The 21,529-nt window shown below is 39.1% G+C and overlaps 1 long non-coding RNA gene across 2 annotated transcripts in view; it reads left to right on the plus strand.

Moving 5' to 3' along the window:
• The first annotated feature begins 911 nt into the window (after positions 1 to 911).
• Positions 912 to 21,529, plus strand: part of LOC129639488 (uncharacterized) — a 72,290-nt gene continuing 51,672 nt past the window's right edge. Inside the window, exons 1-2 of one of the 2 annotated variants that reach the window (XR_008708429.1) lie at positions 912 to 1,493; positions 1,817 to 1,970. This is a non-coding gene — a long non-coding RNA (uncharacterized LOC129639488). The remainder of the gene's footprint in view (positions 1,494 to 1,816; positions 1,971 to 21,529) is intronic. The other variant, XR_008708428.1, reaches the window with a different exon arrangement.

Genomic DNA, 21,529 nt, shown 5'->3' on the forward strand with positions numbered 1-21,529 from the left:
CTGTCCATCACCAACTCCCGGAGTTTAGTCAAACTCATGTCCATTGAGTTGGTGATGCCATCCAACCATCTTATCCTCTGTTGTCCCCTTCTCTTCCCTCCTTCAATCTTTTCCAGCATCAGGATCTTTTCCAATGAGTCAGTTCTTCGCATCAGGTGACCAAAGTATTGGAGTTTCAGCTTCAACATCAGTCCTTCCAATGAATATTCAGGACTGATTTCCTTTAGGATGGACTGGTTGTATCTCCTTGCTGACCAAGGGACTCTCAAGAGTCTTCTTCAACACCACAGTTCAAAAACATCAATTCTTTGGCACTCAGCTTTCTTTATAGTCCAACTCTCACATCCATACATGACTACTGGAAAAACCATAGCTTTGACTAGATGCACCTTTGTTGGCAAAGTATTGTCTCTGCTTTTTGGCCTGAACAACCAGATGTTCCCATTAACCGGAAGGGAGAAAGACATTAAACATGATTTCTGATGGGTCATTCTAGACTTCCACTAATACCTGTGGATGGGACCTCAGGGTCCTGCTCCAACTTTGAGCAGCCTAATTATGGAGTGGGGCGCTCCTTTTGGCTAAGAGCAATGAAGCACATTTTGGGGAATCCCTGCCTTCTCCCTTCTGATTGTATTCATAAACCTGGAGATTTACACAGATGAGATAGAGAAGACTGAGCACATTGGGCCAGGCAAAACGGAGAGTCCCCAGGCACAGGAAATCTTCTGTAGCCACTTCAGCACAGATACTATGAGATTGGGCAGCGCCAAGGAGGGCGCTGCAGGAACCTTCTTGGCGATCTGGAAGCCTAGAGAACCATTTTTTTTTTTTTTTAACTAGAAACAAAGTAAAGAAAAGAGATGGGGTGGGGTTTGGTGGTCTGGCCCGCCGGAAGGAGCTTGGGTGGAGCCGACTGTGCAAGCTTCGGGGCAGAGGGTGAGAGAAGGCCGCCACTAGCAACTAACATCAGCTACCTAAACTCAACAGAGAGGTCGGAGGTATTGTTGGAAATGCCACGAACCCCGTGATTCTGTCTGCCCGCCAAAGAGAGATGAAAACCCAAGTTGTGCGGTGCAGCTTTAAAGGGGCTGGTGATTGACAGAATGTGTAGCAGTGGATGGGGTGGAGCCGCTGGGTGGGGTCTGGGACAGGCAGCTGGGAGAAACCAAAAGGAAGAAAAAAGAAAACCGTAGCCCCTGAAATCGCTAATACCAGGGGGAAGCTAGCCAGAAAGGGAGGACAGGAGGGTTTTAGAGCTCACCTCCATTCCTACCCTGATCAACTCTCTCAGACCCTTCTGTCTCCTTTTGAGATAATTAAAACCTACTGTACACCGGCCCTAGTCGGTGCCCTTTCCTGACTCCACTGAATTAGATTTGTAGTACGAGTGAGTGAAGACCCCGGGTCCACCACCTCAACCCCCGGCCCCGCCCCATCGGCCTGGCCCGGGGCTGGAGCAGAGGATGCCTTTGGAGGCGCAGAATCCGAAAGTAAGTCCCTTTCATTTTGCTTACCCCCCCTCTCCCCTTCCTTTTGCTGCCCTCACTGGGGTATTCTCTGGGCGGCAAAGAGCCACCTTACCGAAGGAGACTCTTTCAAGGAGGACACAGAGGGTTGGACCGGGTAGGGTGGGGTAAGAAGGGGAGGGGAACGGAGGAGGGGTGGCGCTTTAAAGCCTAGAGGAGCTGCCATCCACCGGATAGGAAGCTCAGAGTTTGCTGGTTGTTTGATTACAGCCTTGATTTCCTCTCCTGCCCTTAGAGCCTCGACTTACCCCTCCAGGCATTTTTTTTCTTTTTGTCACAATCCACAGTGGTATCTGGCTGCTTAAAGCTTCTAGCTGTGAGTTGGGAGGGCTCCATCTTGCCCAGCTTCTTAAAGCGGCAGTGCACCAGTTCTGATGTGGGAAATACTGAAAATTCGATTTGGAAAAGGATGGCATTAACTCATCTTTATTATGATACAAGGTGTGTTGGGGGAATTTGTACAGATAGGCAAGTTTTTCCTCCTTATACCAGCCTCCAAACTTGTTCTAATATCCAGTTGATTCTCAGGAGGCGCATCCTGGGCTATGCTGCCAATTTGTACATTAGTTAACTGCAGAGTCAACTGGCCTTGCAGTTTTAGCTCAAGAGGAAAATTTATCAAGATTTGAAAAAATAATTTATTTTACAAATATTTATCAAAAGATAGGTTCATTGTCTGTGACTAATCCCACTGCTGAATGTCTGTAATATGTCAGGACAATGTAGAGTGATGTCACTGACTCCTTTATTAACAGATTGGTGGCCAAGGTTTCTTCCTAGAGTCGAATGTTGAATTTGATTTCAGCATTTATCAAGCATGTGTCACGTGAAGGTTCCCATTATTCATCTTTATTGTGTTGTCTTTAGTACCAAGCATCCATATGCCCAAGCCCAAGTGATTGGGAGATTCAGCTGTAAGAGATAGGAACTCAAGTCAAAATGGCATGCAAAGAGAGAAGGGCAGGATGTTTCAATAGGGAAGCTAAAGGCTACCTTGACTGATCTGTTATTCCCATGTCCATGTCCAACCTGGAAGATTGTCTTGGGCAGGAGGGCTTTACCAGCTCCCTTCTGCTGTTAAATAAAAGAACTAGTGTGGTGGAAACTTGTTAGAAGGCCTCATACAGATCAGTGGCATCTCTTCCAAGTTTATTTTTCTTATGTTTCTGCTTAAGGAGGATGGCAGGTCTGGATGGAGCCTAATGATATCCTGCATGTCAAAGATAATAAAATATGTTGTTTGAGGTTTTAGGTCTAATATTTTACTCTGGATGTCTTTTTTTTTTTTTTTTAAGGTATGAATTGTCTGTGCGTATCTACGCATTTCTATTTGGTCAGTGGAATGGCATAGCTTCTAGCACTCTGCAGTTTACCAGTTCAGCTATCTCTGGTATTAAATACAAGGCAGAGACCCTCTCTTTTTTAATGTGCTAGGTTTCAGTGCATCCCCAGTGTCAACTCCCATTAAGGGCATGGATTGGTTTTAGGTTTCTCGGCACCATTTATTAAAGCACCTTCCTCCATCCCTTCTTTTCTCAATTGGTTTTCTAAACCCCAAAATGACCTTATTCTGAATGGCCATGACATTGAATCCACTAGATTCAGATAAAAAAGAAAGCCTCAGTGTTCTTTCTCTATAAAGTCACTGGTCTGCTGCTGCTGCTAAGTCACTGGTCTATGGGGTCGTAAAAACAAAGGAAACATTAATTCATTTCATACATGATATTTTACATGTTTCAATGCCATTATCCCAAATCTTCCCACCCTCTCCCTCTCTCACAGAGTCCATAAGACTGTTCTATACATCAGTGTCTCTTTTGCTGTCTCGTACACAGGGTTATTATTACCATCTTTCTAAATTCCATATATATGTGTTAGTATACTGTATTGGTGTTTTTCTTTCTGGCTTACTTCACTCTGTATAATAGGCTCCAGTTTCATCCACCTCATTAGAACTGATTCAAATGTATTCTTTTTAATGGCTGAGTAATACTCCATTGTGTATATGTACCACAGCTTTCTTATCCATTCATCTGCTGATGGACATCTAGATTGCTTCCATGTCCTGGCTATTATAAACAGCGCTGCGATGAACATTGGGGTACACGTGTCTCTTTCCCTTCTGGTTTCCTCAGTCTGTTTGCCCAGCAGTGGGATTGCTGGATCATAAGGCAGTTCTATTTCCAGTTTTTTAAGGAATCTCCACACTGTTCTCCATAGTGGCTGTACTAGTTTGCATTCCCACCAACAGTGTAAGAGGGTTCCCTTTTCTCCACACCCTCTCCAGCATTTATTACTTGTAGACTTTTGGATCGCAGCCATTCTGACTGGTGTGAAATGGTACCTCATAGTGGTTTTGATTTGCATTTCTCTGATAATGAGTGATGTTGAGCATCTTTTCATGGGTTTGTTAGCCATCTGTATGTCTTCTTTGGAGAAATGTCTATTTAGTTCTTTGGCCCATTTTTTGATTGGGTCATTTATTTTTCTGGAGTTGAGCTGTAGGAGTTGCTTGTATATTCTCGAGATTAGTTGTTTGTCAGTTGCTTCATTTGCTATTATCTTCTCCCATTCTGAAGGCTGTCTTTTCACCTTGCTAATAGTTTCCTTTGATGTGCAGAAGCTTTTAAGGTTAGTTAGGTCCCATTTGTTTAGTTTTGCTTTGATTTCCAATATTCTGGGAGGTGGGTCATAGAGGATCCTGCTGTGATGTATGTCAGAGAGTGTTTTGCCTATGTTCTCCTCTAGGAGTTTTATAGTTTCTGGTCTTACGTTGAGATCTTTAATCCATTTTGAGTTTATTTTTGTGTATGGTGTTAGAAAGTGTTCTAGTTTCATTCTTTTACAAGTGGTTGACCAGATTTCCCAGCACCACTTGTTAAAGAGATTGTCTTTAATCCATTGTATATTCTTGCCTCCTTTGTCAAAGATAAGGTGTCCATATGTGTGTAGACTTATCTCTGGGCTTTCTATTTTGTTCCATTGATCTATATTTCTGTCTTTGTGCCATGTATGAAACGAGTTGCCAGTCCAGGTTCGATGCACGATACTGGATGCTTGGGGCTGGTGCACTGGGACGACCCAGAGGGATGGAATGGGGAGGGAGGAGGGAGGAGGGTTCAGGATGGGGAACACATGTATACCTGTGGTGGATTCATTTTGATATTTGGCAAAACTAATACAATTATGTAAAGTTTAAAAATAAAATAAAATTAAATTAAAAAAAAAAAACAAAGGAAACATTAATTCAACTGGAACCCTCCTGGCTACTTTCACCAGTGGGAGTACAGTCCTGCTCTAGAGTCAAGAGCCACTTGTACTTGTCACTCACATTAAAATCTGCTACCCACACCCTGGCATGGAGAGTGGGAAGGAACTGTGTGCTGACTCCACAGCCAACCTTCTAAATTTGATAATCATGGAATATGTTAGGTATTGCTGTGCTTCCATTTTAATATTTGATTGTCCCTTTGTGTTCATGTTGGTTTTTCTTTGGGAGAGTTTCTAGATGCAGGATATAGCTGTCATAAAATATGTTTGATGAAATATGGTTAATCTCTTCCTAAGACAGTGAAAATTTTGTGAACCCACTAACAGTTATTATAGGCAAGCAGTACAAAGGTAATGGCAATAGCATTAGGAAATGGCAACCCACTCCAGTGTTCTTGCCTGGAGAATCCCAGGGATGGGGGAGCCTGGTGGGCTGTTGTCTCTGGGTTGCACAGAGTCGGACATGACTGAAGCGACTTAGCAGCAGTACAAAGGTTTCAAGTGACTTTCCCAGAGAAATTAGTTTGTTGTCATTCATTCTGCTTTCTGGGCTTGAAGACAGTTTCTGTCTACACAGAGGCAAAAGGGCTTCATAAGAAATAATTGCAGAAAGAACACTTTGTCCTCTCTCGCTCTCTCTATGTCACAAGCAGTAGTTTCGATCCCCCAACTCCTCTTCTGGAATCTGGTAGCCTAGGCTGTTCTTGATTAGACTAGTATAGCCTATGCCTACATTTACTTTGGTCTGAGTTCCTTCCTGGTTTTTTCTCAGCGTTCAAGGATAAGGACATATGAAAGACAAAAGTATCAATAGGAAAGTACATTGTGTTATGAGATTCATTCATTAATTAATTCAACAAATACTTACTGAGAACCTATTCTGTGCCATCACTGCACAAGACTCTGAAGAGTCTGCAAGACAAGTCCCTTGCCATTTTGGAGACTGTATTCTAATGAGGGTATGTTATTGGATGGGTTTTTTTTTTTTTTTTTTGGGAGGGGGCATTGAATAAGATAGCAGAGGGACTGGGGAGAGCTATTTAATGAACAATCAAAGAGGGCTTCTCTGATATGATGATTTTAAAGAATATATATGAATAAAGTGAGAGAACTAGCCATGAGAATACCCAAGGGAAGAGTATTCTTGACAGAGAAAATAGAATTTCAAAGGTTTGACGTGTTCAAAGAATAGCAAAGCCAGCATCACTGGAGTGAAGAGGAGAGTGGTAGCACATGATTTCAGAGAGACAGAGAAGTGCCAGATCTTATGCTGCTGCTGCTGCTAAGTTGCTTCAGTCGTGTCCGACTCTGTGCGATCCCATAGAGGGCAGCCCACCAGGCCCCGCCATCCCTGGGATTCTCCAGGCAAGAACACTGGAGTGGGTTGCCATTTCCTCCTCCAATGCATGAAAGTGAAAAGTGAAAGTGAAGTCGCTCAGTCGTGTCCGACTCTTCACGACCCCATGGTCTGCAGCCTACCAGGCTCCTCCATCCATGGGATTTTCCAGGCAAGAGTACTGGAGTGGGTTGCCATTGCCATCTCTGGCCAGATCTTATAGGACCTTGTAAATACTTTGGATTTTATTCCAAGTGAGATAGGGAGTCATTTTTAAAGAAGATAAATAATCAACAATTATTATATTTATTATTATATTTAAAATTCTACTCTTGTAAGGATAAATCTTCAGTTGTTCATCTTAACACAATCAAGACAGATTATGATTTTATGATTTTGATATTTGAATTTATGATATTATGATTTGAAAAAATTAGTAAGCTTATTGCTGAATTCATGTAACTAATTTAATTTTATACTAGCCATTGTTTCATAACAATTATCTGAAAAAGATTTCAAACATATTTGAAACTACTGAAATACAAAAAATATTTTCAGCATAATTTAAAAAAATCACAATAAATTTATTAGCACTAGAAGAATGCTTAATCTTGTTAAGAAAACATTCACAAGATTGTATAGCACTGTTTTACTCTAGCATGAAATTGTGAATATTATTCACTTTAATACTTTATTTTTTTTTTAATTTCAGTCTTGCTGGCACACATAATTTCATGTAGATTATATACTATTCTTCTCCTCAAGTTCTTCCCAGTAGGGAAGTGTGTTTCATGTATCATTTCATTTAATCCTCACAATACCCTTGTGAGGGAAGCAATATTATCATTTACATTCTACAGAATAGGAAACTGTGACACAGGAATGTAAAGTGCCTTACCAAAGGACACAGAGCTAGTAAGTTAAAGAGGATTCATTCTCTCCCATACCTTCTGAAAAGTTGTTCCATCAGCTTCTTTTTCTTCAATTCCTTTTTCTTTGGTTCTTCCACCCATCCAACCATTCCCACCTAATATAGATAACATTTATTGAATACCTGAAAGTGAAAAGTGAAAGTGAAAGTTGCTCAGTTGTGTCGACTCTTTGCAACCCTATGGACTATGCAGTCCATGGAATTCTCTAGGCCAGAATACTGGAGTGGGTAACCCTTTCCCTTCTCCAGGGGATCTTCCCAATTCAGGGATTGAACCCAGGTCTCCCGCATTGCAGGCAGATTCTTTACTACCTGAGTCACAAGGGAAGCCCAGGAATACTGGAGTGGGTAGCCTATCCCTTCTCCAGCGGATCTTCCCAACCCAGGAATAGAACTGGGGTCTCCTGCATTGCAGGTGGATTCTTTACCAACTGAACCATCAGGGAAGCCCTATTGAATACCTACTCTGTGCCAAGCCCTCTATTGAACACTTTGCATTTATCAATTGATATAATGTTCACCATAATCCTATGTAGTAGGTACTGTTGTATTCCCAATTTTTCAGTTAGGGAAATTGTGACAGAAAAATCAAGCAACTTGCTCAAGTTTATACAACTTGGAAAGAGCAGATGTGAGATTTGAACCCAGGTCTATAAAGTCTACACCTTGATTATTATGCTTTACTGCCTAGTCTTTAGCTTGCAAACACATTTATTTCCTAAGTCAATCTTTATTTAACAGCCCTTACTCAAATTACCACCCTATTTTTTGACAGTTTCCATTTAGATCATTATTGAAACTGCTCTCACAAGAGTTACCTGAAGATCTCCTAAATGTCATGTCATGTACTCTCTCTTTAGGTTTTCAACATACTTGGCTTTACTACATTTAAGGTTGTTGTACTTTCCTTCCATCTTTAAAGCCTCCCCTTTCATGTCTTCTGTGATAATACTCTACCATGGATTTCCACGAACCTCTCTGATTGCTCTTTTTATTCTCTTATCTTGCTACTCTATACTCCTTATTTAGGTCATCTCATCCACTTAAGAATTTCAACAGCCATTTATATAACCTATATGACAGTCTCTATCTCCAACTGAATGCTTTTTCTTAGCCCAGACACATCCATTTGTCTGTTAATCAGACATCTTAACTTGACACCTCTACAGTTAATATGTTTAAAATTGAATTCATCATCAAACTCCCTGACTCCAGTTTCTCTTCTTGATCAACAGTCACATAATCAACCAAAACAATAAAAGCCTAGCAATGGGTCGCTAAGAGTCAGACATGACTGAGCGACTTCCCTTTCACTTTTCACTTTCATGCATTGGAGAAGGAAATGGCAACCCACTCCAGTGCTCTTGCCTGGAGAATCCCAGGGATGGGGGAGCCTGGTGGGCTGCCGTCTATGGGGTCACACAGAGTCAGACACGACTGAAGTGACTTAGCAGCAGCAATAAAGCCTAGGGTCATCTATGACTCTTTCTTCTCCATAGCTTCTAGATTCTCCTTCTTAAATCTTTGTATCCTCTGCATTCCTACTTGTAGTGTCTTTGCATAATTTTTCATCACGTATGACCTAGCCTATTAACATAGCCCCTTACTGTTGTTTTATCTGCCTCTAATCTCTGTGACCAGAGAAGGCAATGGCACCCCACTCCAGTACTCTTGCTTGGAAAATCCCACGGGTGGAGGAGCCTGGTGGGCTGCAGTCCAAGGGGTTACTAAGAGTTGGACACGCCTAAGCGACTTCACTTTCACTTTTCACTTTCATGCATTGGAGAAGGAAATGGCAACCCACTCCAGTGTTCTTGCCTGGAGAATCCCAGAGACGGGGGAGCCTGGTAGGCTGCCGTCTATGGGGTCGCACAGAGTCGGACACGACTGAAGCGACTTAGCAGCAGCAGCAGCAATCTCTGTGACCTTTGTTATATGTTGAATTACGTCCCTCAAAATACATTGGATTCCTAATTTCTGGTACCATAGAATGTGACTGTATTTGGAGACGGGTATTTACAGAGGTAATCAAGTTAAAATGAGGTAGTTAGGACAGGCCCTAATCCAATATGAGTGGTATCCTTATGAAAAGGGAAAATTTGGACATAAAGGCTCATAGAGGAAAGATGATCTGGAGAGACACAGAGAGAAGACAGTCATCTATAAGACAAGGAGAGAGGCCTAGAACAGATTCTTCTCTGAGAACCCTCAGGAGGAACCAAACCTGGTGGCACTTTGGTTTCAGAGTTAACAGCCTTCAGAACTGTGAGACAATACATTTTTGTTGTTAAATCCCCTGGTTTTTAGTACTTTGATGTGGCAGTCCTAGCAAAGTAATATAATTTCCAGTGTAGTCTACATTTTAGGATATTTCTAAAATATGTGTTTTTATCTTGACAATCCTATGTTTAGAATTATTCAGACTCCCCTTCACTTACAGGATTAAATCCTTGCCTTTTAGTAAGACACATGTACTACTCCACCTCCACCTTTCCTTCCACTCCATTCTTCTCTTTTTGATAAACACTTATAACAGAGCATGATACCCAATTCATTTTTTCTGTGAAGCCTTGAAGTATAGGTAAGATCTGAATAGCCAGAGTTAAGGGGAAAAGATATTCTAAGCAGGAATAGTCATATAACAAAAGGCAGGTAATGAGTATCAATTTAATGTGGGTTGGAGGGGAATGGAGTAGAGTTATGGAAAAGTGAGGTTAGATAACTCTTTTCCTTTGGTGATAATATTTGTTGTTGTTCAGTTGCTCAGTCGTGTCTCTTTGTGACCCCATTTACTACAGCAGGCCAGGCTTCCCTGTCATTCATTGTCTCTCAGAGTTTATTCAAACTCAGGTCCATTGAGTCAAAGATGCCATCACCGACTCATTGGTGATAATATAGATAGGACCAAAGTAGCTTCTGGAGAAGCTGCAAGGTCAGTTTTCTCCCTCCATAGTGTCTCAGGGAAACAGACAGGCCTCAAAGAATATTATTATCCAGCTAATGTCACTGGATAATGAGATAAGATAGCCTGTATTATGTTCTTGGAAAGCTGATCTTTATAATAGGACCATGGGCTTGGGGCACTTTTGCTGATCAGTGATGGTATGGTAGTAGAGCAGAAAATACTCAACAGGGTTCAGAGTCCTTTTCTGCTGTAGGTTATTTAAACCTGACTCTATATATTAACCATTTCTACTTATATAAAGCAGATAGTTTTGAAAGGAGGAAGCAAAACTGATTCATTAATCTCACTCACTTACTCAACATACATGCCTTGGAAGCCCTCTATGTGGATAGCTCTGTGCTACAGAATGGGAATACACAAATATAAGACCTCAACCTTGCCCTGGAGGTTAGCTGGGAGACAGACAAAGTTCTAGCTAACATCTAGTACTGGTCGATCACTTACCATATGCTAGGGACCACACTAAGCTTTGCATGTGTCTCACTTAAATTCCCAGTAGGGTTATACCCATTTTTTTGGGTAAGGGCACAGGTTAGAGAAATGTTGAATAAATTCAGGAGGGAGGAATTGGAAAATTGACAAGTGGGCAGATTGTTAACATGAGTAGAAAGGATGTTGGTGGCATTTGGGGTAAAGAAGTCAAAGAAGTCTTGGTAGAGGAGGTGATGTTTGACTCTTGAAGGATAATAAGAGTTTTCAAGTGTCAATGAAAAAAAATTAGTTGATCTAAGAAAGAAATGGAAAATTTTATTTGAGCCAACCTGAAGATTATTACCTGGGAGACAGTCTTTCAGAAAGTTCTCAGGACTGTTCCACCCATTAGAGGTCAAAGTACAGTTATATAAGTTTTTGAGACAAAAGTTTGTATGTCAAATGATGTACTGACAGTTTAAACAATCCAGATCTACACATACAAAGTAGATCGGCAGATCATGGGTCATTGTGGCCCCTTATAAGAATAAGAAGGAAGATTGTGTCCTCAGGATTTGTGACTTGTTATGAGATTAAGAAGGAATATTATCTCCTCAGGAGGTCTGGTTAATGCAGATGCACAATACCCAGTAAAGGGAAGGAAGGAGACATGAATGGGCAAAGAAAAATATTGTATTCAAAGTTTTTCTTGCTTTGCCATAGAATATAAATTTTATTTCATCAATTTCCCCCTTTCGATAATTAACTTTTTTCTTAGAAAGCACTCGGTGATAAAATAGTTGGTTCCTCGATGCCAGAGTGGTTGCTTACCTGCCTCTGATCCATCATGTCCCTCAATGTTGGGTCTTAATGGCCTGTTTTTTTTTTTTTTCCTTTTAGTATGATATGTTAGTAAGATGTCTGGCAAGAACTAGCAGTCAATTCCAAGTTGTCCAGTAGTACTTAGTGCAATTTTACCTTGCATGTGCATTGTGTATGTCCATTTATAGAGAGCTATAGATGTGATCAAAATTGACAGTAGGGATGACCAAGTCATTAATAAAGTTTTAAGCCAAGATTCTCCTAAACCAAACCATTTCCCTGGTATTTTTCCTAAACAGGGAAGAACATCTTTTAGAGCAGAAATTTGATTCTTCATGTGTCATAAGATGAGTTAACAAATGTTATGGCCAAATGATCTTTGTGAGTGGTGTAATATAGGGACCTGATTTCATATCTGTGCATGTGGTTATCTAGTTTTGGCAACACCATTTGTTGAAGAGACTACCCTTTCCCTACTGAGTGTTCTTGGCTCCCTCACCAAATATTAGTTGACCATATAGGTGGAGATTAATTTCTGGGCTCTCCTGTTCCATTGGTTTTTGTGTCTATTTTTATGCCAGTACCATACTGTCTTAATTACTATAGATTTGTACTATAGTTTGAAGCCAGGATGTGTGATGGCTTACTTCTTTGTTCTTTTCTCATGATTGTTTTGGTTATTTGGAGTCTTTTGGAGCTGTATACAAACGTTGGGATTTTATGATCTATATCTGAGGAAAATGACACTGGAATTGCTTTGAATTTATAGACGGCTTTGGGTAGCTGAGGATATTTTAACAATATTAATTCTTCCAATTCATCAACATGGGATATCTTTCCATTTGCTTGTGTCATCTTTGATTTCTTTCAACAAAATCTTGTTCTTGTTATATAGATTATTCACATCCTTGGTTAAATTTATTCCTAAGCATTTTATTACTTTTGATGCTATTGTGAATGTGAAAGATTTCCTCCTTTCTTTTTCAGATGTTTTATTTTTAGTGTATAGAAGTGCAACAGATTTCAGGATTTTTTTTTTCTGTTAGATGCTTAATTTTTAAATTGTATAAATGAAGGAACTGAGACATAAATAAGCTGTACAGATGAATAAATTGAAACACAAATAAGTGTCATACATTAGGTCATATAACTGACTAGGTAGTTAGTGACTTAAAATGAGGATGTTTATTTTACAGCCTGCTTTTTATTGAATTTGTTGATTAGTTCCAACATATGTTGGTTGAACCTTTGAGATTTTCTATATATAACATCATATCATCTGCAAGTAATGACAATTTTGCTTCTTCCTTTCTGACTAGGATGCTTTATATTTCTTTGTCTTGCCTAATTGCTCTAGCTAGGAATTCTAGTAGTATATTGAATAACACTAGTGAGAATGGGCGTGCTTTCCATGTTCCTGATCTTAGAGGAAAAACTTTCAACTTTTCACTGTTGGGCACCATGTAACCTGTGGGTGTGTCATATAAGGTTTTTAAGGTACATTCCTTATATACCCGATCTGTCAAGGATTTTTTATCATGAAATGGTGCTTTTTTGTGTGAATACTTTACCGGAATCAATTGAGATAATCCTATGATTTTTATTTCATGTTATTAATGTGGTATATCACTTTTATTGATTTGTGTATGTTGAAATATCATTACATCCCAGGGATAAATTGTACTTGGTCATGGTATATTATTCTTTTAATGTGCTCTTGAATTCAGTTTGCTAATATTTGGTTGAGAATTTTTGCATCTGTATTCATCTGGGATATTGATCTATATTTTTCTTCTACAGTATTCTTAATCTTGTTTTTGTGTCTGGGTAATGGTGACCTTGTAAAAATGAGTTTGGAAGTGTTTCCTGCTCTTCAATCTTATAGAAAGTATCCCAAAGAAAGGCAATGCCAAAGAATGCTCAAACTACCACACAGTTACACTCATCTCACATACTAGTAAACTAATGCTTAAAATTCTCCAAGGCAGGCTTCAGCAATACATGAACCGTGAAATTCCAGATGTTCCAGCTGGTTTTAGAAAAGGCAGAGGAACCAGAGATCAAATTACCAACATCCACTGGATCATTGAAAAAGCAAGAGAGTTCCAGAAAAACATCTATTTCTGCTTTACTGACTATGCCAAAGCCTTTGACTGTGTGGATCACAATAAACTGTGGAAAATTCTGAAGGAGATGAGAATACCAGACCACCTGACCTCCCTCTTGAGAAATCTGTATGCAGGTCAGGAAGCAACAGTTAGAACTGGACATGGAACAACAGACTGGTTCCAAATAGGAAAAGGAGAACGTCAAGGCTGTATATCATCACCCTGTTTATTTAACTTATATGCAGAGTACATCATGAAAAACGCTGGGCTGGAAGAAGCACAGCTGGAATCAAGACTGCTGGGAGAAATATCAATAACCTCAGATAAGCAGATGACACCACCCTTATTACAGAAAGTGAAGAGGAACTAGAGAGCCTCTTGATGAAAGTGAAAGAGGAGAGTGAAAAGTTGGCTTAAAGCTCAACATTCAGAAAACGAAGATCATGGCATCCGGTCCCATCACTTCATGGCAGATACATGGGGAAACAGTGGAAACAGTGGCTGACTTTATTTTTCTGGGCTCCAAAATCACTGCAGATGGTGATTGCAGCCATGAAATTAAAAGACGCTTACTTCTTGGAAGGAAAGTTATGACCAACCTAGACACCATATTAAAAAGTAGAGACATTACTTTGCCAACAAAAGTCCGTCTAGTCAAGGCTATGGTTTTTCCAATGGTCATGTATGGATATGAGAGTTGGACTATAAAGAAAGCTGAGCACCGAAGAATTGATGCTTTTGAAGTGTGGTGTTGGAGAAGACTCTTGAGAGTCCCCTGGACTGCAAGGAGATTCAATCAGTCCATCCTAGAGGAGGTCAGTCCTGGGTATTCATTGGAAGGACTGATGTTGAAGCTGAAACTCCAATACTTTGGCCACCTAATGGGAAGAACTGACTCATTTGAAAAGACTCTGATGTTGGGAAAGATTGAGGGCAGGAGGAGAAGGGGACCACAGAGGATGAGATGGTTGAATGGCGTCACTGACTCGATTGACATGGGTTTGGGTGGTCCCCGGAGTTGGTGATGGACAAGGAGGCCTGGCATGCTGTGGTTCATGGGGTCACAAAGAGTCAGACATGGCTGAGCGACTGAACTGAACTGAACTGATAGAAAGGTTGGTGTTAATTTTTAAATGTTTGGTAAAATCCATCAGTGAAGATATCTAATCATAGGGTTTTCTATGTTGGGAGGTTTTTGATGACTGGTTTCCTTACTCATTATTGATCTGGTCAGCTTTTCTAGTTCTTCCAGATTTAGTCTTGGTAGGTTGTGTGTTTGTAGGAACTTGTCCATTTGCTCTAGGTTATCTAACTTATTGATGTATAAATGTTCATAGTAATCTCTTATAATCGTATGTATTTCTGTAGTAGCAATTCTAATATCTCCTCTTTCATTCTAATTTTATTTGCATCTCTTTTCTTTCTTTGTTAGTTTACCAAAAAGTATTGTCAGTTTTATTTATCTTTTCAAAAACTTAGATTTTAGGGGTGTTAGTCTTTTCTATTGTTTTTCTGGTCTATTTCATTTATTTCCACTCTGATCTTTATTACTTCCTTTCATCTGCTAACGTTGTCAATAATTTGTTCTTTTTTTTCTAGTTCTTAGAGGTGTAAAATTAGTTATTTTCTTTCTAATTTCTTAATGTGTGCATTTAGCACTAAATTTTCTTCTCAGAACTGACTTGTTTTGGTATGCTGTGTTTCCATTTTCATTTAATATACTGTTTAATTTCCCTTTTGACTTTTTCGCTGGTTGTTTTAGAGTTTTGTCATTTAGTTATTGTCCACATATTTGTAGATATTTCATGTGTCCTATTGTTGATCTCTAGTTTCACACCACTGTGGTCAGAAAAGATACTTGCTATGATTTTAAACTTCTTGAATTTACTAACACCCTTTTCATGTCCTGTCATTATGATCTACTTTGGGGGATTTGTTGTCTGCTCTTTAGAAGAATGTGTATTCTAATGCTGTTGGATGGAATGTTCTATAAATTTCTGTCAGTTTCATTTAGATTAATGTATCATTCAAGTGCATTTTTTCCTTTTATATTTTCTGTCTGGATGATGTATCCATTGCTGACTTTGGGGTATTGAAGTTTCTATGATTGTATTGTTTTTTATTTCTTCCTTCAGATCTGTTACTATTTGCTTAACAAATGTTGTTGGTCCATGTTGTGTGTGCAGATATTAATGATTTTTAAATTTTTATTTTCAACTGAAAGATACTTGCTGTATAATATTGTGTTGGTTTCTACCATAGATTAACATGAATCAACCATAGGTATACATATGGACCCTCTCTCATGAACCTGCCTCCCACCTCCCACCCCTCTGTGTTGTCACACAGCACCAGATTTGAACTCTCTGTGTCATACAGCAAATTCCCACTGACTATCAGTTTTGCACATAGTAATGTATATGCTTCAGTGCTACTCTCCCAATTTATCCCATCTTCTCCTTCCCACACTGTGTCCACAAGTCTGTTTACTATGTCTCTATTTCCATTGCTGCACTGCATATAGGTTAATCAGTACCATCTTTCTAGATTTCTATATATATGTGTGTTAATATATGATATCTGTTTTTCTCTTTATGACTTACTTCATTCTGTATAATAGGCTCTAGGTCCATCCTCCTCATTAGAACTGACTCAAATGCATTTTTTTTACAGCTGAGTAATATTCCATTTTATATATGTACTATGACTTCATTATCCATTCATCTGTCGATGGACATCTAAGTTGCTTCTTCTGCTGCTGTTAAGTCGCTTCAGTCGTGTCCAACTCTGTGCGACCCCATAGACGGCAGCCCACCAGGCTCCGCCATCCATGGGGTTTCCAGGCAAGAGTACTGGAGTGAGCTATATGAGCTGCTTATATACTCTAGAGATTAATCCTTTGTCAGTTGTTTTATTTGCAATTATTTTCTGACTTCTTTATCATCATATAATGATCTTTTTGTTTCTTGTTACCATTTCGGGCTAAAAGTCTATTTTGTCTAATATAAAAATATTTACCCTCACTTTTTTTTTTAATATAAATTTATTTATTTTAATTGGAGGCTAATTACTTTACAATATTGTATTGGTTTTGCCATACATCAACACAAATCCACCATGGGTGCACACCTGTTCCCTATCCTGAAACCCCCTCTCACCTCCCTCCCCATCCCATTCCTCTGGGTCATCCCAGTGCACCAGCCCCTAGCAGAGATTATTCTGTCATTTTTGAGATTGCATCCAAGTACTGCATTTTGGACTCTCTTGTTGACCATGATGGCTACTCCATTTTTTCTGAGGGATTCCTGCCTGCAGTAGTAGATATAATGGTCATCTGAGTTAAATTCACCCATTCCAGTCCATTTTAGTTCGCTGATTCCTAGAATGTCGACATTCACTCTTGCCATCTCCTGTTTGACCACTTGCAATTTGCCTTGATTCATGGACCTGACATTCCAGGTTCTTATGCAACATTGTTCCTTACAGCATTGAACCTTGCTTCTATCACCAGTCACATCCACAACTGGGTATTGTTTTTGCTTTGGCTCCATCCTTTCATTCTTTCTGGAGTTATTTCTCCACTGATCTCCAGTAGCATATTGGACACCTACTGACCTGGGGAGTTCCTCTTTCAGTATCCTATCATTTTGCCTTTTCATACTGTTCATGGGGTTCTCAAGGATAGAATACTGAAGTGGTTTAGCCTCCAATGAAAATTAAAAAAAAAAAAAAAACTCCTTCTGTTGGTATATTGATGTTAGAGTTTCCTTATACTAGTATATGTCAAATTCTCCCTTTAGGTCTGTTAATTAATACTTGCTTTATATATTGTGGTGTTCCTATATTGGGTACATATAAAATGCCATATCTTCTTTTTTGATTTACTCGTTTATGCCCTTTTTGGTCTTTTACTACAGTCCGTGTTTTAAAGTCTGCTTTGTCTGATATGAACATACCTACATCACCTTTCTTTTAATTTCTAATGCAATGATATATCTTTTTACATCCCTTCACTTTTAGCCTCTTGTGTATCTCTATATCTGAAGTGAAGATATGTAGGCATGCATATACATGTGTCATCTTCTTTTTTTTTTTTTTTTCCATCCAGCCATTCTATGTCTTTTGATTGGATAATTAAATTAATTAACTTTTAAAGTTATTGTTGATAAGCGTGTAATAATTGTCATCTTGTATATTATCATCTGAATAGTTTTATAGTAATTTTATAGTTCCTTTCTTTGTCTCTTATTCTCTTCCCTTTTGATTTAATAACTTTTTAAGGATTACATTAAGATTTATTTCCTATTTTCTTTTGTAAATCTAGTTTTACTTTGTGACTATCCTGAGGTTCACATATAAATAATGTATGTATATGAGTCCATTTTCAATTGATAGCAACTTAAATTTGAATTCATTCTAAAATGCTATATTTTACCCCTTTTGTTTTATGTTTTTCATGTCACATTTTATATCATTATACTTTATATATCTCCTTAAATAATTATTGTAGTTTTTGTTAATTTTGCTACTTTTTCCTTTTAACTTTCATACAAACTTTGCAAGTGAATAATAGGCTAACTTTACTATTTTTTAACTTTCCCAGTTATATTTTTATTTTCGTTTAATTAATTAGTGTTATTTTGCAGTTTAAAATGCTTTTAATATTTTCTGTAAAGTTGATTTGTTGGTGGTGAAGTACTTTATCCTTGCTTTTCTGGAAACTCTTTATGTCTACCTCAAATCTTTTTATGTAGAGTGTTCTTGGTTAGACTTTTCCCTTTCAATGCTTTAAATATATAATGCCATGTTCTTTTAGTATGCAAACTTTCTGCTAAAATATTTGCAGACCTTCTTATGTTCCTTCCCTTTTATGTAACAAGTTGCTACTGTCTTGCTGCTTTTAAGATTCTCCAACTTTTGGAGCACTTTTCTCAGGGTTACCTGAGATGCTGCCTCCTGGGCTTGAAATCCTCAGTATGTCCACTGCATAGTACATACTAATCAGCTTTTAGGTTATGTATACGTTTTTTAGCTGACAGTTACAGTGACTGATGAAGGGACCAGAGCAGACTTCTCTCCTTCACCTGAACTCTTTGAGGATCCAGAGCTTTGGTACCAGCAGAGGCCTCTTGTGCCCATCCACTTTCTTGAAATTGAGTGAGTCTCTCCTAGTTCTAGGACCTCCTGTTATTGGTTGATGATCTTAAGTTTTATTCAGAGATGTTAAACTCCTCTCTGGAGAAATAGATTATCCTTGGAATTTAGTTTCAAGAAGTACCTGGTTTATCCTCAGTGTAGGAAATACTGGGAAGATTTTTGCTCAGTTTAGACACTTGAGTGGGTTATCCTCAGTGAAAGAGACTGGGAAGATTTTACTCGGTTTAGACATTGAATGTTTTATCCTCAGTTTAAAGACTGGAAAGACGTTCAGTTAAACACTGAGCAAGGTTGGACTGAGTAGTTAGGAAGACTTGCCTGTTATTATTCCTTGAGTTAGCTACCTTAATACAGTTTGTTAAAGTAAAAGTGAAAACTTAGAAGAGCTTATGAATTCCAAAGAAGGTACTCTTTCCTCTGGGCCAGCATTAGCTTTCTCAGGAGAATGAAAAACTTGGAGGAGGGGTGAAGGCAAGACCTTATGCTGTTTAGCTGTCTACAGGGAAATCCACTTATTTTAATTAACCTGCTCAACCAGGGATGTGACTAATGGACCATGATCTGAGCACCTGTGGTAGTCTTATATACCACTGGAAGAACCTAAGACACGTAGGAAGGGTCTGAAACAATCCTGGTAAAAAACCTAGAGAAGTAAAGCTCTGAAGCAGCATATTGACCCATTACTCAGTTGTCACTGGCAATTTTTATTTTGACAAACTGACCTTTGAATGGGAAATAAAGCTTTTAGAACAAAAGAGAAAGGCAATACAGATTGCCAGCCTCCAGCTAATACCCCAACCAGGTTTATGTTTAAAGCTTACAAGTACCTACTCAGTTGGGAATTAAAGGAAATCTTGCCCTAAACATGCTGCTGCTGCTGCTAAGTTGCTTCAGTCGTGTCCAACTCTGTGCGACCCCATAGACGGGAGCCCACCAGGCTCCGCTGTCCCTGGGATTCTCCAAGCAAGAACACTGGAGTGGGTTGCCATTTTCTTCTCCAATGCATGAAAGTGAAAAGTGAAAGTGAAGTCACTGAGTCATGTCCAACTCTCAATGACCCCATGGACTGCAGCCTACCAGGCTCCTCTATCCATGGGATTTTCCAGGCAAGAGTATTGGAGTGGGGTACCATTGCCTTCTCCGCCCTAAACATGAAGAGGCTCTTTTATTGTATACATAATTTAAGTTTGAAAAGCCTGCTTGATTAAAGTATCTTTTCAAAATCCTGACTGAAAACAAAGGTCTTCTAGGGGGAACTTGCATTTCTCTTCCTGTTTCTTTGGTATGTAAATGTTCTACCTGATCTTCCTAGGGCTCTCTGTGTATGTATGTGTATGTGTATTAGCTTTGAAAACTTGACCTCTGATATATTGGTTTTGAGAGTAAACTCTCTAGATCTTATTAGGTGACATCCTTCCACACTCTGTTTTGGAGAAGCCTCTTGTGTTTTATTGGTGTGAATCACTATTAAAATATTTCATTAATGGCCAAATGATGGATCATTTAAATTGGAAAAAACTTTGAAACTGGTGGATTTCTAGAGCACTCTCATTGTAAATAACTGCTTCATTGGAATGTATAAAAGCAAAAATCAAATTAAAGGGAGAAAAAAGAAATTCATCTGATCTTCAATGGCCTTGGCCTACAGCACTTTGAAGCAGAATTTCTGTTCTTGGCCAGAAATTGAGGTTGGGTTGTGGCCATAGTACCAATTCCTAGCCATTAGACCAGTAGTTAGTTACCAGGCTCTGACCCTTTAGCTTTGCAGAAAAGAATTCTCACAAAGAAAGTAGTAAAACAAGTAAAGTGTTTATTGGAAGGAAAAACAGTACATGTGAATAGACATATGGTTGGACTCAGAGTCATGTATTCATGGTAGTTTCAGTCACTTTTATGGGGCATTTTTCTAGGATTTTGGTTTGTATTTTTCTGAGTCCGTGTTTGGTATATCTCAGTGAAAGGCTGTTGCTGAATGAAAAGACGCCGGGATTCTTGGCCTCTAGAGGAGAAGAATTCAATCTAGGGCCAGAGACGAGGCTTGATCGCTCAGAGCTTTGTGTAATAAAGTTTTATTAAAGTATAAAGGAGATAAAGCTTCTGACATAGGCATCAGAAGGGGGCAGAAAGAGTACCCCCCCCTGCTAGTCTTCAGCTGGATGTTATATAGTCACTAGCAGTCTGTTAATGAAAGAAAGAAATGTCTTAAAACTCAGGATGGCACCAGGCCCCTCATTCATAAGATGCATTTTGAGGTAATCTTGGCACCAAATGGTTCATCCTGGGCCATAAAATGATTAACTTGAAACTTGTAGAAGGACAGATTACCATACAAATAGTTTCATTTACATAGATTAGGAAAACAATATCTGAGTATAACATACTGGTTTGTCAAGTAGGTTCTGAGCCAAGAGGCAGAACCCACTTGAAGACAGAGTTTGGGGTAAATGCATAGTTTATTAGCATAGCTTAAGACAAACATTTCTATAAGAAAAATGCATTGGTAATCTCAAGGTGTGAGAATAGTTAACTTCGGGTGAAACCAGGTGTCATTATAGCAACACAGTATTTTAGGAGAAACCTCCTTTTAAATTTGTATAGAGAAGAAAAAAAATATCACTAGTTTGTTTCCTCCTGCTGCTTAAGAGAGATAAAAATGTCTGACACTTGCAGGCTATTTCCTCTGTTTGGAGAGCCCTGGCCTTCCTGCTTGTTAGCCTCTCATCAGGATCCTTCTATGGGTGTGCATGAATCTCTCAGTCAAGATAGAGTCCACTGAAGAGTCTGATGGGTAGTCGACATCACTTACTATGGGGTGCTGTCCCCTCTTTCTGACCTGCAAGAAGCCTTTCTGTGCATGTATAGTTATTGAGGTAACCTGACCTCAAGAATGAAAAATATGTGGTGTCTCATCTTCTTTATGAGCAGGGCCCAACCTCCTTCTCAGTGGTCCTGCTATTCTTAGAATATTAGTCTACAGGGAAAGAATCTCAATTGCTTACC

This window comes from Bubalus kerabau, chromosome X, assembly GCF_029407905.1.
Source record: "Bubalus kerabau isolate K-KA32 ecotype Philippines breed swamp buffalo chromosome X, PCC_UOA_SB_1v2, whole genome shotgun sequence".
Taxonomy (NCBI): Eukaryota; Metazoa; Chordata; class Mammalia; order Artiodactyla; family Bovidae; genus Bubalus; species Bubalus kerabau.